Raw genomic sequence first — 14,326 nt, forward strand, 5'->3', positions numbered from 1 at the left:
GCTGGTGGGAACAGGAAATAGCAAGTAAGTTAAATCACCAATTATCTTACCAAATGTTCACAGCTTCTTTCTTCATTAAGTGCTTTCCAGATTTTTGTGGGTTTTGAAATGTATCCCAGAATCCTGAAAAAGTTGATTTTGATAGTTTATACTTAATTGTTCCGTGGGGGGATAGGGTTTAGAGTGCCCTACAGCAATTTTGGTGGCTTTTAAAAAAGGATTTGTTGTTAGCAAAAATATGTATGTATTAACCCTGCTCTTGGTTTTCATATGCTTCTTCTAATTTGCAACTGTTTCTTATGCCTTTTAAAACAGTAATTACTGATTAAACAGTGCATGTTTCATTATGTTACCTTTTTTTACTTTTTCTTTTTTTTTTACCAGGGATTGACTTAGGGGCACTCAACCACTGAGCCACATCCCAGCTCTATTTTGTATTTTATTTAGAGAGGCAGGGTCTCACTGAGTTGCTTAGGGCCTCACTAAGTTGCTGAGGCTGGCTTTGAACTTGCTACCAGTCCTGCCTCAGCCTCCCAAACCACTGAGATCACAGGTGTGCGGCACCGTGCCTGGTTATCTTAACCATTTTTACAAAGTCAAGAGGCATGAATATTTCCCCACTAATTTGTGGATTTTTATCTTTTGTTTGTAAGAAATACCAAAATAACTTTCTAAATAATTATTACTCAATTTGATGAAATTAATAAAGGTACTGGAGTAGGACCAAATGACTTGAAACTTTCTGAAAACAATTCTAGACATTTCTTTTTACTTACTTGACATTTAAGATTTTTTAATGCCTTGCCAATTTTGATTTGCTAGCTTAATTAATATCATTAATCATTCTCTAGACATAAAATACTCTTAGGGCATTAATTACACTGACAGCGCATCCTCATGACAAAGAAACTTCTTGTTAACGTGAATGTTTTTCAGCTGCCATCTTGTCAAACTGAACTACCTTGTTAATGCAGGTTCTTCATAATGTGACTAAAAGCCTGTGCTAGCAGTTGAACAACTGTTTCCCTGTTGATTTCCTGCTGTTCATTTGTACATTTTTTATTAGCATTAACACCAATTTGTTTTGTCTTTGAAAAAGTCTATTCATCTACTTTTCCATTTAGTGAGGGTAATTTGAATTAAAACTAAGTAAGATGGGGCTGGGCAATAGAATACTTGCTTAGCATGCAGGAGGAGCTAGGTTTGACCCCCAACCCTGAAAAAAGAAACAAGCAAACAAAAATGTTAGGGAGGATAATACATAAATCCACTTAGGCTATAAGAATTACAACACTTTTAAATATGCTGAATCCTAAAGACCCAATGACAACATCATTGCAATTCGTCATCTTAATAGAAGATCTTTACTTTCTTTGGAATCCCTATTCATCAAGAAACCACCGGACAAATAGATCAAGTATGCTTGGCAAAGCCATTTTCTCCATTAAATAATAGTAAGACAATTCAATCTCTCTTTCTCTTTTCACTCTCTCTCACATAATCTCTCTGTCACATACAGATGTTCTTGTATTCTCACACCATTGAGAATTATTCTCTGTACCTCACTATGGCATCTTTGCTTTAGAGCAATACTTCTAATACTGTGTTGAAGGACCTTTAAAAAATATCCAATCCATTGAGGACCAATATTTTTGTAAAACGTATTCAAAGTCAATCATTGGAAAATAACCATCATGGATGAAGGACACATAAAACACAAGCCCCATGTTTTTAAATATTTGAGATCAATAATTATCAAATAATTCTTTCAAATTGTTCTAAAAGGCCAGTTGCAGTGGCACACGCCTGTAAATCTGGCAGCTTGAGAGCCTGAGGCAGGAGTATTGAGAGTTCAAAGCCAGCAACAGTGAGGCGCTAAGCAACTCAGTGAGACCCTGTCTCTAAATAAAATACAAAATAGGGCTGAGGATGTGGCTCAGTGGTCAAGTGCCCCTGCGTTCACTCCCCTGTACTCGCACCCCAAAAAACAAATTGTGCTAAAAATTATTTATTTATTTATTTTTTCGTACTGAGGATTGAACCCCGGGGTGCTTTATCACTGAGCTACCTCCTCAGTGCTTTTATTTTTTATTTTTTAATTTGAGATAGGGTCTTGCTAGGTTGCTGAAGCTATCCTCAAACTTAGATCCTCCTGCCTTATGCTACTCCTGAGAAATTGCTCTAATTTCTAAATATTTATTTTCCATTTCTTTTTCTCTTCTTCTTCTTCTTTTTCTTTTTTAATCGGTGCTAAATATCAAACCCAGGGTCCTCGAACATGTTAGGCAAGCATCCTACCACTAAGGTACCCCTCCAGTTCTATTTTTCATTTCTATATGCATCACAAGTTACTGTCTCAGAGGCTAGAGGTATAGCTCAGTGGTAGTGTGCTTACCTACCACACATCAAGGCACTGAGTTCCATCCCCACACTGTAAAAAATGAAATAAAAATAGAGGAATTTACTATATTGGACAAGTAGTAACTCACAGTTCATGGACTGGTATGAGTCTGCTGATCACAGTTTGAGAAGCGTTATTATAGATCACAACATCCATCATCAGGATTTTCACGCTCTGGTCCTCCTCCACCTCAATGGTCTTTTATTTCCCCCAAGCATGCTCAAATATTTTCTTTTTTTTTTGGGGGGGGGGTGGTACCAGGAATTGAACTCAGGTGCACTCAACCACTGATCCACATCCCCAGCCCTATTTTATATTTTATTTAGAGTCAGGGTCTCATTGAGTTGTTTAGTGTGTCGCAGAGGCTGAGGCTGGCTTTAAACTTTCAATCCTCCCGCCTCAGCTTCCCAAGTCACTGGGATTACAGCAGTGCAGCTACTATGTCCAGCTCAAATATTTTCCTTCTTAAAATAGCAACGTTAATAGCCAGGTGTGGTGGAGCACGCCTGTAATCCCAGTGACTCAAGAGGCTGAGGCAGGAGAATTGCAAGCTCAAAGCCAGCCTAAACAACTTAGTGAAGCCTTAAGTAACTCAGTGAGATACTGTCTCTAAATAAAATATAAGAAGGGCTGAGGATGTGGCTCAGTGGTTAATCACTACTGGGTTCAATCCCCTTTCCAAGAAAAAAAAAGAATAAAAGTTTGCACTTGCTATCATTGTATCTTCTTCTAATCCCTCCTTGGTGCCTTATTATCTGACTCTGTCCCCAGTTCAAGAAAGTACTTTTGCTATAGACCCATGAAACACATGGACCACATTTAGTCCTTGAGATGGGGGCCACTCCCTCCCCTTCCTTAGCCCTTCTTCACCCTTAGATTTAAGGATAAGACTCTTTTCTGGACTTCCTCTCATAGCTTTCCTCAGTACTTCATTTTACTGTTGATTCCAAAAAGTGTATGTATAGAGTCCAAACTTCTCTCCTGGAGCTAGTATTGTTTTCCTGTAAGTTGGTTCCAACTCAAGAGTTTGAAACTCTACCACCTAGTTAAGGTCACTTTGCTCAGTTTCTTTAACTTTTCCAACTTTCAATTTGAGTGTCTGTAAAATGGGAATAAATATCTAACTCAGGGAATTATTGAACAGATTAAATGATGTAATGCAGTAGGAATATATAAGCAGTGCCAACATATGAGATACTACTTACTTCCTCCTGGATTTTCTTCTCATACTAATCCTTTATCATATTGAATGTGGCTAGTGCTTTATCAGATTGTTTTGCCTCCCTCCCTACTATCCATCCTTTGACAAATACTCAGTGAGCACCTCCTATATATCAGGTATGATATAAGGTGCTAGGGATAAAACATTGACTAAGACAAACAGGCCTCACCCTCATTAAGTTTGTGCTGTAGAAGTAATAAGGATGTTAAATAATTAATTCACCACAATGCACAGAAATTTGGGTTTCATATTTAACTTCTTTCTCTTCTTTATTGAATCCCTAGTCTGACCTCCATCAGTGATGAAATTCTTTCAAAACTTTCTCATTATTTCTGAAGTCAATTCTTTATTGGAGCTCCACACTATATAATCCAGTAGCCACTAGACACATGTAGCCTTTTAATTGATTCAAATTAAATAAGATTTAAAATTCAGTTCTTCAGTTTCATTGGACACATTTCAAGAACTCAGTAGAAATGTGTATCTTCTGGCTATTAGTTAGTACAGATCTAGACTATAAGGGCCCCACAGAACAATTTTGAGGGGACACAAACATTAGTCCATACCAAGTACCACCATTACAGAAATTTCCATTGGTTGGCACTGTTCTATCTTGGTGAGCTAAATAATATCCTTACCATCTTTTCTATATTACTAAAACAGCCTAACTATTCTTACTCTTTCATATTTTAATCCTATACTTCTGTGATAAATATATATTTGGTCCTTGTCCTCAGTTCCAAATCCCTTGAAATTGCTTGGATGATAGAAGCATCTTTTGTTCTAATGAGGCCATTCTTGGTGGGCCTCTGGATAGCTTCAGGATCAGGGCTGGTTGTCAGAAAAACCAAAACATGATTAGAGGGTTCCAACTTTCAACACTGTTCCACCCCATACCTCTGGGGAGAGGAGAGGTGCTGGAGATTGAGTTAATTGCCAATGACCAATGGGTGAATCAATTATGCCTACATGATGAAATCTCCATAAAAAACCCTGAATGATGGGTTTCATGGAGCTTTTGGATTAATAAATACATCATGATGCTAGGAGAGAGGACATGGAAACTCTGCACTGTCCATCCCCCTTGCCCTGTACACTTCTTCCATTTGAGTAGTATCCCCTGCCCCCCACCACCTTTGTTAGTGGGAATAGTAGAGATTGAACCCAGGACTTCATGCATGTTAGGCAAGTGATTTATACCTGAGCCACATATTCAGCCCTTTTAAAAATTTTATTTTGAGACAGACTCTCGTTAAGTTGCCAAGGCTGGCCTTCAACTTGCCAACACTCCTGCCTCAGCCTACCCAGTACCTGAGATTACAGGCATGTATGCTTGAGTAATATCTTTTATAATAAACTGGTGTGAGTAAGTAAAGTCACTTCCTGAGTTCTGCAGGTTTATCCTACCAAATCAAAAGTGGAGAAGGCATTATGAGAATCCCCCACTTTATAGCTGGTCTGTCAGAAGTACAGATGGCCCAGACTTGCAAATTGCATCTGAAGTGAGTGTAGTCTTGTGAGACTGATCTCTTAACCGCTGAGGTGTGTGATACTCCAGGTAGCTAGGGTCAGAATTGAATTGAATTATAGGACAGTCAGTTAGTATCCAGAGATCTGAAATATTGGTTAATGTGAGGAAAATCCCAAACATTTGGTATCAGAAATGTACAAATAAACAGTTTGGACCCTCCAATCTATTCTCTACTAATTTCCTAGAATGATTTCCAGAATACATATATAACCTTGTTGCTCTTACATAAACAATTCTTTAATAGTTCACTAGTTTCAGGACATAGCTCTGTAGCCTGCCTAAAAATACCTTGTATTATCTGAACCTTGACTAACTCTGTCTTCATCTCTTGCAATTCCCAAAATGATTTAAAAGAGAAGTCGAAAGACATGTGACCTGATATTAAGTCTTACTATAAAACTATAGTAATAGAGTCAGTATAATAAAATGATAGACTTTTAGATCAATGGAACAGATTTAAAAGATAAAAATAGACCCAAAATGTATGGTCAAGAGGTTTTTTTATAGAGTTCATCAAGGTAATTCAATGGAGAAAAGACAATCTTATTCACAAATGGTACCTGCACAATTCAATCTTCATATGGGAAGAAAAAACCCTTAGCTCTTACTTACATTTATACATACCCATATAACATATGTATGATATAGTAATGTATCATGATAGATATAGACAATATATAATATGTTGTGCATAACAATGATAATATGATATATAAAATATGCTATAAATTAGAAATGGATGATAGACTTAAATGTGAAAGCTAAAACACAAAACTTCTAGAAGAAAACACTGGAGACTATTTTTTTGTAACCCTGAGTTAAGTGAAGATTTCTTGACATCAAAAGCATGAATCATGAAAGAAAAAAAATCTATAAATTAGACTACCAAAATAAAAACTTTCTCTCATCAGATGAAACCATTAAGAAAATGAAAAGGCAAGTGGAAGACTGGGAAAAATTTATATGTTATATTATTTTTACATTTTGTATATACATATAAATACATTTTATATAGTTTATATATATATGTATATAAATCATTATATATATATATATATATCATCCTTCTTAGGTAGAAGTACAAAAATATTATTCCTCAATTAGCAGAAGATAACCAATTAAAAATGGGCAAAATACATGAATTGGCACTTCATAAAAAAAGATATGTAAATGGACAATAAACACATGAAAATCTATCCAACATCTTTAGAGATTAGGAAAATGCAAATTAAAAATATTACAGTTAGTAGAAGAGTTCTGGTGTTCTACAGCACAGTAGACTGACTATAGTTAACCATAATGCATTGCACATCTCAAAACACTTAGAGAGGAATGTGAATGTACTCACCATGAGGAAATGATGGAAGTTGAAGGTAATAGATGCACTAATCACCCTGAGTTGACCATTATTCAATGTAGACATCAGTCAACACATGATATTGTACCTCATAAATATATGAAAATATTATGTGCCAATAAAATAATAAAATTAAATTTAAAACAACCATAATGACATACTAGCACATACCATTCATAATAAAACACCACTGCCATGTGTTGAGGAGAATTTGGAAAAACTGGAAATCTTATACATGCTCACGGCTAAGTAAAATGGTATAACCACTTTGGAAAATTTTTGGCAGTTTCTTAACACCTTTAGACACTTTCCAAGCTACCTAGTTATTCTCTTTCTAGCTATTTTGCCAAGAGAAATGAAAATATATGTCCTCACAAAGATTGTACATGAATGTTTATATCAATTTTATTCATAACTGCTCAAAACTAGAAACAATTTGAATGGCCATCAATAGGCCAGTGGGGATGAATAAAACGTGGCATATCCACACAAGGAACTTCTTCTTAGAAATAAAAGGAAACAAATGACTGGTATATATAGAACATAAAAATAAATCTTAAAATATGTTTTTGTCAGCACTTGAGATTGAACGCAGGGCCTCGCACATAATAGGCAATTGCTCTACCATTGAGCTACATCTCCAGTCCTCTTAATATTATAATTTAAGACAGGGTCTCACCAAGTTGCTGAAGCTAGCCTTGAACTTGTGATCCTCCTATTTTGACCTCATGAATAGCTGAGATTACAAGTTTATGTCACCACACACTGGGCCTCAAAATCATTTTGCTGAATAAAAAAAGTCAGACAGAAAATTGTACATCCTGTATAATCTCTTTTATGTAAAATTCTAGAAAAGATAAACTGATCTTCAGAGACAGAAAGCAGATTCCTGTTGTCCCAGGGCTGAAAATGGAGGGTAAGATGGAGTGAAAGTGTCATTAGGAAATTGAGGGAAAAAATCTATATTTGGTTATGGTAATTGTTTCCTGGGTGGATCAAAACTTACATTGCATTATTAGTTTGAATGGACAAAGTTTATTCTACATAAATTATACCTCAATGAATTTGAAAATAAGAATTCAGGAAGACATAGTGGAACTTTTATAGTTGCTCAAACCTGACATGCTCTCATAGGCCTCCCTGCCATTATGTATAGCCCTGACCCCCATCCCCACTGCCTATCCAACCTTGTCTGGCTACCCTCTTTTAAACTTAGTTCTTATGTCTGTGGACTCAGGAAAACCTTTTGTCACCAAATCTGGGCTAGCTGTCCTCTTAATTGTCTCTATATCATTTTATATTCAATTGAATCAACACATGGCAAAAAAATATCTCATGGTCCACGTAGTAGGGTCAGAATGGTGAGTGGCCCATTGATGTTCCAATAACTTTGCTACTAAGAAGCCTACCAGTGTTTATAGCAGCTCAGATCACAATAGCTAAACTGTGGAACTAACCTAGATGCCCTTCAGTAGATGAATGGATAAAGAAACGGTGGCATAGATACACAATGGAATATTACTCAGCATTAAAAGAGAATAAAATTATGGCATTTGCAGATAAATGAATGGAGTTAAAGAATATCAATATCGTACTAAGCAAATAAGCCAGTCCAAAAAAACCAAAGGCTAAATGTTTTTCTAATACATGGAGGCTGATCTATAATGGTGGGGGAGGAGGGTAAGGGAAGAATAGAGGAACTTTGGATTGGGCAGAGGGGAGTGAGGGGAGGGGGCATAGGGGTGGAAAAGATGGTGGAATGAGACAGCATTACCCTAGGTGCATATAGGATCCCCCAAATGGTGTGACTCTACATTGTGTACAACCAGAGAAATGAAAAGTTGTGCTCCATTTGCGTATAATGAATCGAAATATATTCTGCTGTCATATATACCTAACTTAGAACAACAACAACAAAAAAGAACTCTACCAGAGTATGAGTCATGATCTTGGTTTTAAAAGAAAAACACCCTCTGACTGGGGATATAACTCAGTGGTAGAGTGCTTGCCTAGCATGAACCAGGCCCTGGGTTCCAACTCCAGCACTGAAAAAAAAAAAAAAAAAAAGCAAAGCAAAAAATGAAGGGGGTAAAAAAAAAAACAAAACACTCAAAGATTTCAACTGAGCCCAGGTCCAAAAACAAGCAGATCAGAGGTTTACTGACATTAACCAATTTCACAAGACACACAAAAGAAATTTTTAAAACTATCACAGGAACTAGAATACTACCAGTAGAGAAAACTAGCAGATTTCCCCTGCAGGTCAAGAATTTTCTATAACTCACAATTAGGACATGGTCAAAAAACATTTACTCAATTAATGAATTCTATATTGTTTCAGGGACACAAATAGAACATAACTAGAATCCATAAATAGAAACCACAGGTATTTGATATTTGTGGTTATTGGAAAGATTTTCTTACCAAGACAGAAGATCAAAAATGGGGTAAACAGTCTCAAATTGTATGTGCATTTCCTGTCATTGGAATTACCTGAAATATTTGGCTGGTCCTCTGCCATGAAATAGTGATGACACAAAACTTCCTTATGTAAAAGTGCCTGATGGTCACTAAAGTTCCAATTTTGAGAACCTTTGTGCTTTCCCATCTCAATCCTAGTACACAGTAGTTCATAGGATGCTATGTAACTTTACATAACCTTATAGCCATAGCTGTTGCTCCAATCCCCTTTTTTGGTCTTATATTTGCTTGTTTATTTTATTTTCCCTTTTCTTTTTTAATTTTCTCATTAGGATTTACTTTTTCAATGTGAAAAGACAAACTCGAATAATGGAAATCCATGGCACAAAATACATAAGGTTATTCAGTTCAAAGAACACAGACATTGGGATCACATACACCTATGTTCTACCCCAGCTCTGCCAAGTATGTAACTGTAAGCAAATTACTTAATCTTTCCCATTCTAAGTTTCCTCATCTGTAAAATGTGTGAATTATTCCTTTCTTTCCAAATTGTGTAAGAATTAAATTAGATAATTCATCCAAGACATCTAGTTTTTATCAAATGTTTAATAAGAATTGATTACCTTTCTCTTGAATTTATACAGTTGATTAGAACATGCAAGTATTGATTCCAAGTAATTTCACTCTGATTTCACAGACTTCAAAAGATCCAGGCCCTTTACCTTGGGCACTAAGTATTTATCATTAGATATTCATCTTTAAAAATCTAATGCCAAGTCAAATCCTAGGACTCTCAATAATATTTGCTCAATAATTAAATGACATCTTGGTTGGGTGGATTTGCTTTTTCTCAAAATTTCAGGTGGTCCTTCATTTCAAGAAGTTCATGTTTTCCAGTGGTTTGTTTAATAATAACCACAGAAAAAAACCAAAAAAACAAAAGCCAGACAGGAAGTTGTTCTAGTAATCTGAGTGGTGAAAACAGTTATATCTTCAAGGGGGATCTTGTCAAGGTCAAGGATGAAACTGACGAGAAAGGAATGAATTAAAACCAGGAAATGGGGGGCAAATGCATTTTTTGTAATTGTGGAACGCCAAACAATCACACATCTGTGAAGCATTAGTCACCTCTGAAAATAAGATGTGGGCTGTGAGTCATACTAGCTTTTATGACAGCACTCAAAAGGCTGCATTTCACTGAGCTGAAGCTCAACCAGAAATATTTACTCTGCAACTCTGCATCATGTCCTTTCTAGTTATTGAGGCACCACCTGAAGTTTCGGTTAGAGATAAGAAAGCCAACAGTGATGAAGTGAAAGCAATTCAGAAAGTTGGGCGGGGGGGAACCTATGCACCTTAAAATGTTCTGAAAATGAGAATGTTCTTTAAAGCTAAAATGACCTGAGCCCATCAAGGCACAGAATTGCCAAATGGTTGTTCGAGAAATTGTAATGACAAAGAGGTTCTTTGATGGATGACAGCCACAGAAAGTGGTCTTCCTTAATTACAAGCCTTTACAGCTCCATTTATAAGTTACATACATATTTTTTAAAGTTGATTTCTATTACCTAGTTTGAATATACTTGATATGAGAATGTTAGTAGAAGTTACATTGTAATTCCTATTTAAATATAATATTTTAATGAATATTTGATTCTTTGTTGTTATTTATATGTCAGGTTGTAAAATTAGATAGGGCTTTAACATATCAATTCTAATATGCAAATGAAAAACATATATAGATCAATCAAGGAGCAAATTATGGAACTTCTATGATGATTCTTCCCTTCTTGGGTCCCTAGGAAGTTTAAAAATCTACAGGCTAATAAAGATGAATGAAATTATAACATTTGCTGGTAAATGGATGAAAATGGAGACTATTGTGCTAAGTGAAATAAGCCAGACCCAAAAAGACAAAGGTTGAATTTTTCTCTGCTACGTGGCAGCTAGTTCAAAATAAGGGGGAAGGGGGTGAAAGGAAAAGGAGGAGAGGATTCCATCAAAATGGAAGATCAGTGGACTAGATGAAGAGGATTGAGGGGGAGGGAGGAGGGACAGGATAAGGAAAGAGCAATGGAATGAATCTGACCTCATTTTCCTATGTACATATATGAATATACTGTAGTGAATCTCACCATCATGTACATCCACAAAACACTAATTAATTAAGAAAAACAAACTTGTAAGTAAATAGCAGAAAGATCAGTAGAATATAGGAAAGGGAACTGGGAGGGAGAAGGAGAAGGAAAACAGAAGTAATGGGGACTGAATTAGAGCAAATTATGTTCCATGCTTTTATAATTATATCCAAATGAATCCTAATGTTATATATAACTAAAAATAATCAAAAAAGTCTTCCCTAGAGAAAAAAATACAGGCTACATATAGTTAACAATACAGTATTGTATACTGCTATGGCTTACATATGATTCAAGATTATTCCTCAAGATTTAGGTATTAGAGGTTTGTTTCTTAGTGTGGTAGTGTAGAAGTGGTGGGACCTTTAAGAGGAAGGATCTATCCAGGTGCAGTAGTGCATGTCTATAATCCTAGCTACTCAGGAGACTGAAGCAGGGGGATCACAAGTTCGAGGTCAGCTTGAGAAACTTAGTGAAATGCTGTCTTAAAATAAAATTAGACTGGGGATGTAGCTTAGTGATAGAGTGCTTGCCTAGCATGTGTGAGGCCCTGCAGGTCAATCCCCAGTACAGCAGAAAAAGAAGAAAAAAGGTGTGTATGTGTTGGGGGAGGGGTGGTCACAAGGCATGCTGCTCTCTGAAGGGATTAAGGCAGCTATTATGAGACTGAGAATTCATTCTTGCAAGAAGGCTGTTATAAAAAGAACAACCCTGACTTCTCCTCTCATTCTGACTTCTTCTCTGGCAATATGGACTCTTGTCATCATGGTGCCATCTTTGCCATGAAATGACACAGCCAAAAGGGCCCTCACCAGAGCCAGGGTTATGTCATTTCAACTTTCAACCTCCAAAACTATGGACTAAAAAAGTCATTTTCTTTGTAAGAACCCAACCTCAGGTATTTCATTATAGTAACAGAAAACAGACCGATACATGTAAATAAAAACCTATTAAGAGTCGGGTGCAGTGACACTCACTTGTAATCCCAGTGGCTCAGGAGGCTGAGACAGGAGAATCACAAGTTTGAAGCCCACCTCAGCAATGGCAAGGCACTAAGCGACTTAGTGAGACCCTGTCTCTAAGTAAAATACAAAATAGGGCTGGGGATGTGGCTCAGTGGTCAAGTGCCCGTGCGTTCAATCCCTGGTACCAAAAAAAAGTATTAAGAGGGCAGATCTTATGTTAAATGTCCTTATTATAAAAATAAAAACTAATGGGACACAGAAAATTTTAAGAGGTGAGATATATATATATATATATTTAACTTAGATTGTGTCGAAATTAAACATGTATATACATATGTTCAAACTAATCAGATTGGAAACATTAATTATAAGCAATTATTATATATAATTATACCTCCATAAAGTTGGGGGGAATCTATAGGCTATAAAACTAACCTTCTAGTAGTTTATGTGAAGAGTTCAAGTGTGTTCGTGTATATTGTGACAAATTGTACTATCAAGGAAAGATTAGGAATATTTTCTACAAAAATGAAATATTCATTATTATTCAATAAATTAGAATTGTCTGAGACTAAGAGAAACTGTTCTAGGTAAGAAAGATGGTACAGCCTAGAAGTTAAAATCAAGACCTCCAAGCCAGAGTGCCTAGGTATGCAGCCCAATTAGTTTATTAGCTTTTTAAAAAATAATTTTTAGATGTTGATAGACCTTTATTTTATTCATTTATTTATATTTGGTCTTATTCAAACTTTTGGTGCCCCTGTTTCTTCACCTGTAAAATGCAGATAATGGCAATACATAACCTCCTTGGGTTGTCATGAATTAGTATTTGTGGCACATTTATAACAATGCATAACAAACATGTTTGTTAAATAAATAAGAGGAAAAAATAAAGAGCCTGGTACTCTGGGACTCTGATTAACTAAAAAGTTCAATTATTTCAATCCAGTAACAAAGTTACAAAACAAATGTAATCAAACTGGCAAATTTCATACTTGAAGAGAATTACTTCAATAGAGAACTCAATAATTGGACTTATTACAACTAATTCCCTACCTGGGTCATACATTATACAAAGTGATTTTTTCACAGGGGATAATACTCAGACACTGGGGTGAAGACAGCCTGGGGTCTCAATCCTAGCTCTTCCATTTGTTATGACTTCACTGTGCTTTTAGTTTCTTAACAAAATAAGAATGAGTATAGGGTTGTTGGGCATATTCAATGAGTTAATATTCATGAAGTAACTCAGGATGACATCTAGTGTTTTTATAGTTATCATTGTATTATAAGGTTCAGATTATATTACCAAATACCTACTAGAGTAGTATAAAGGTTAGAAATTAAAATGATGAGTATAAATAAGATTAAAACATCATAGCTGATATTTATAGGATATCTACTTATCAGATTGCTAAGGGGGTTATGGAATCATTGGAGCAATCACCCATTAGACATTTATGAGATCCTAAAAGACGTCAGAGTAACTGTCCTGGTTTAGCCCAAGCTTGGATCCTTTTCTACTCCATAATTATGGTGATCTTTCTAAAAACATAAACTAAAGCACACCTCAACCCTGGTTAAAACAATCAATGACTTACCATCTTTCACTTCCCAAACCCATTCCACCCCAGAACAGGAAAGAAAATATTTGTTACAATCATATATAGTAAACTTTCTCTCTGATAATTCTTTCCTTTTTTTCTAGTTTACTGTACTTCCAGCACTGTTTTCCTGCCCTTAATCTAGCTCTGCAAATCAGTCTTTCTGAATTGCAAGTCTGTTTGCTCTCCTCAAAATCCTTTCTTTGAAGTTCCAGACAAGGTTAAGTTTCTGTTACTACATAGCCCCCTTTCCCTGTTTTTGTTTTGTTTTGTTTTGTTGTTTGGTACTGAGGATTGAACCCAGGGATGCTTTACCACTAAGCCACATCCCCAGCTCTTTTTATTTTTATTTAGAGACAGAGTGTTGCTAAAGTAGCTTAGATCCTAGCTAAACTGCTGAGGCTGGCCTCAAACTTGCAATCCTCCTTCCTCAGCCTCCCAAGTTGCAGGAGTTACAAGCGTGCACCACCATGCCCAGCTCTCCTTTTCTTAATACTTAGTACACTTGCAATTAATTATTAGGCATCTTTATTATTTCTAGTATGTAAACTGGATGATGACAAGCATTCTTTTTTTTTCAGTGTTGAATGTGTAGTTCCAGGCATGTCATATACCATCAATAAATATTTGTTGAAGGATGGAAGGGAGATCAGAAAAGCAAACCAATAAGGCACTAGCCACATT

General features: G+C 36.0%; 1 protein-coding gene across 4 annotated transcripts in view; it reads right to left on the reverse strand.

The window, feature by feature from the left end:
• The window catches only part of Sytl5 (synaptotagmin like 5), a 241,552-nt gene that overhangs the window by 171,191 nt on the left and 56,035 nt on the right, over positions 1 to 14,326 (reverse strand). For 2 of the 4 annotated variants that reach the window (XM_078034972.1, XM_078034971.1), the window contains exon 3: positions 51 to 123. The exons of the other annotated variants lie outside the window; for them this stretch is intronic. The gene's annotated coding sequence lies outside the window, so the exon portion shown is untranslated. The remainder of the gene's footprint in view (positions 1 to 50; positions 124 to 14,326) is intronic. 4 annotated transcript variants of the gene reach the window in all.

This window comes from Ictidomys tridecemlineatus, chromosome X, assembly GCF_052094955.1.
Source record: "Ictidomys tridecemlineatus isolate mIctTri1 chromosome X, mIctTri1.hap1, whole genome shotgun sequence".
Classification (NCBI taxonomy): Eukaryota; Metazoa; Chordata; class Mammalia; order Rodentia; family Sciuridae; genus Ictidomys; species Ictidomys tridecemlineatus.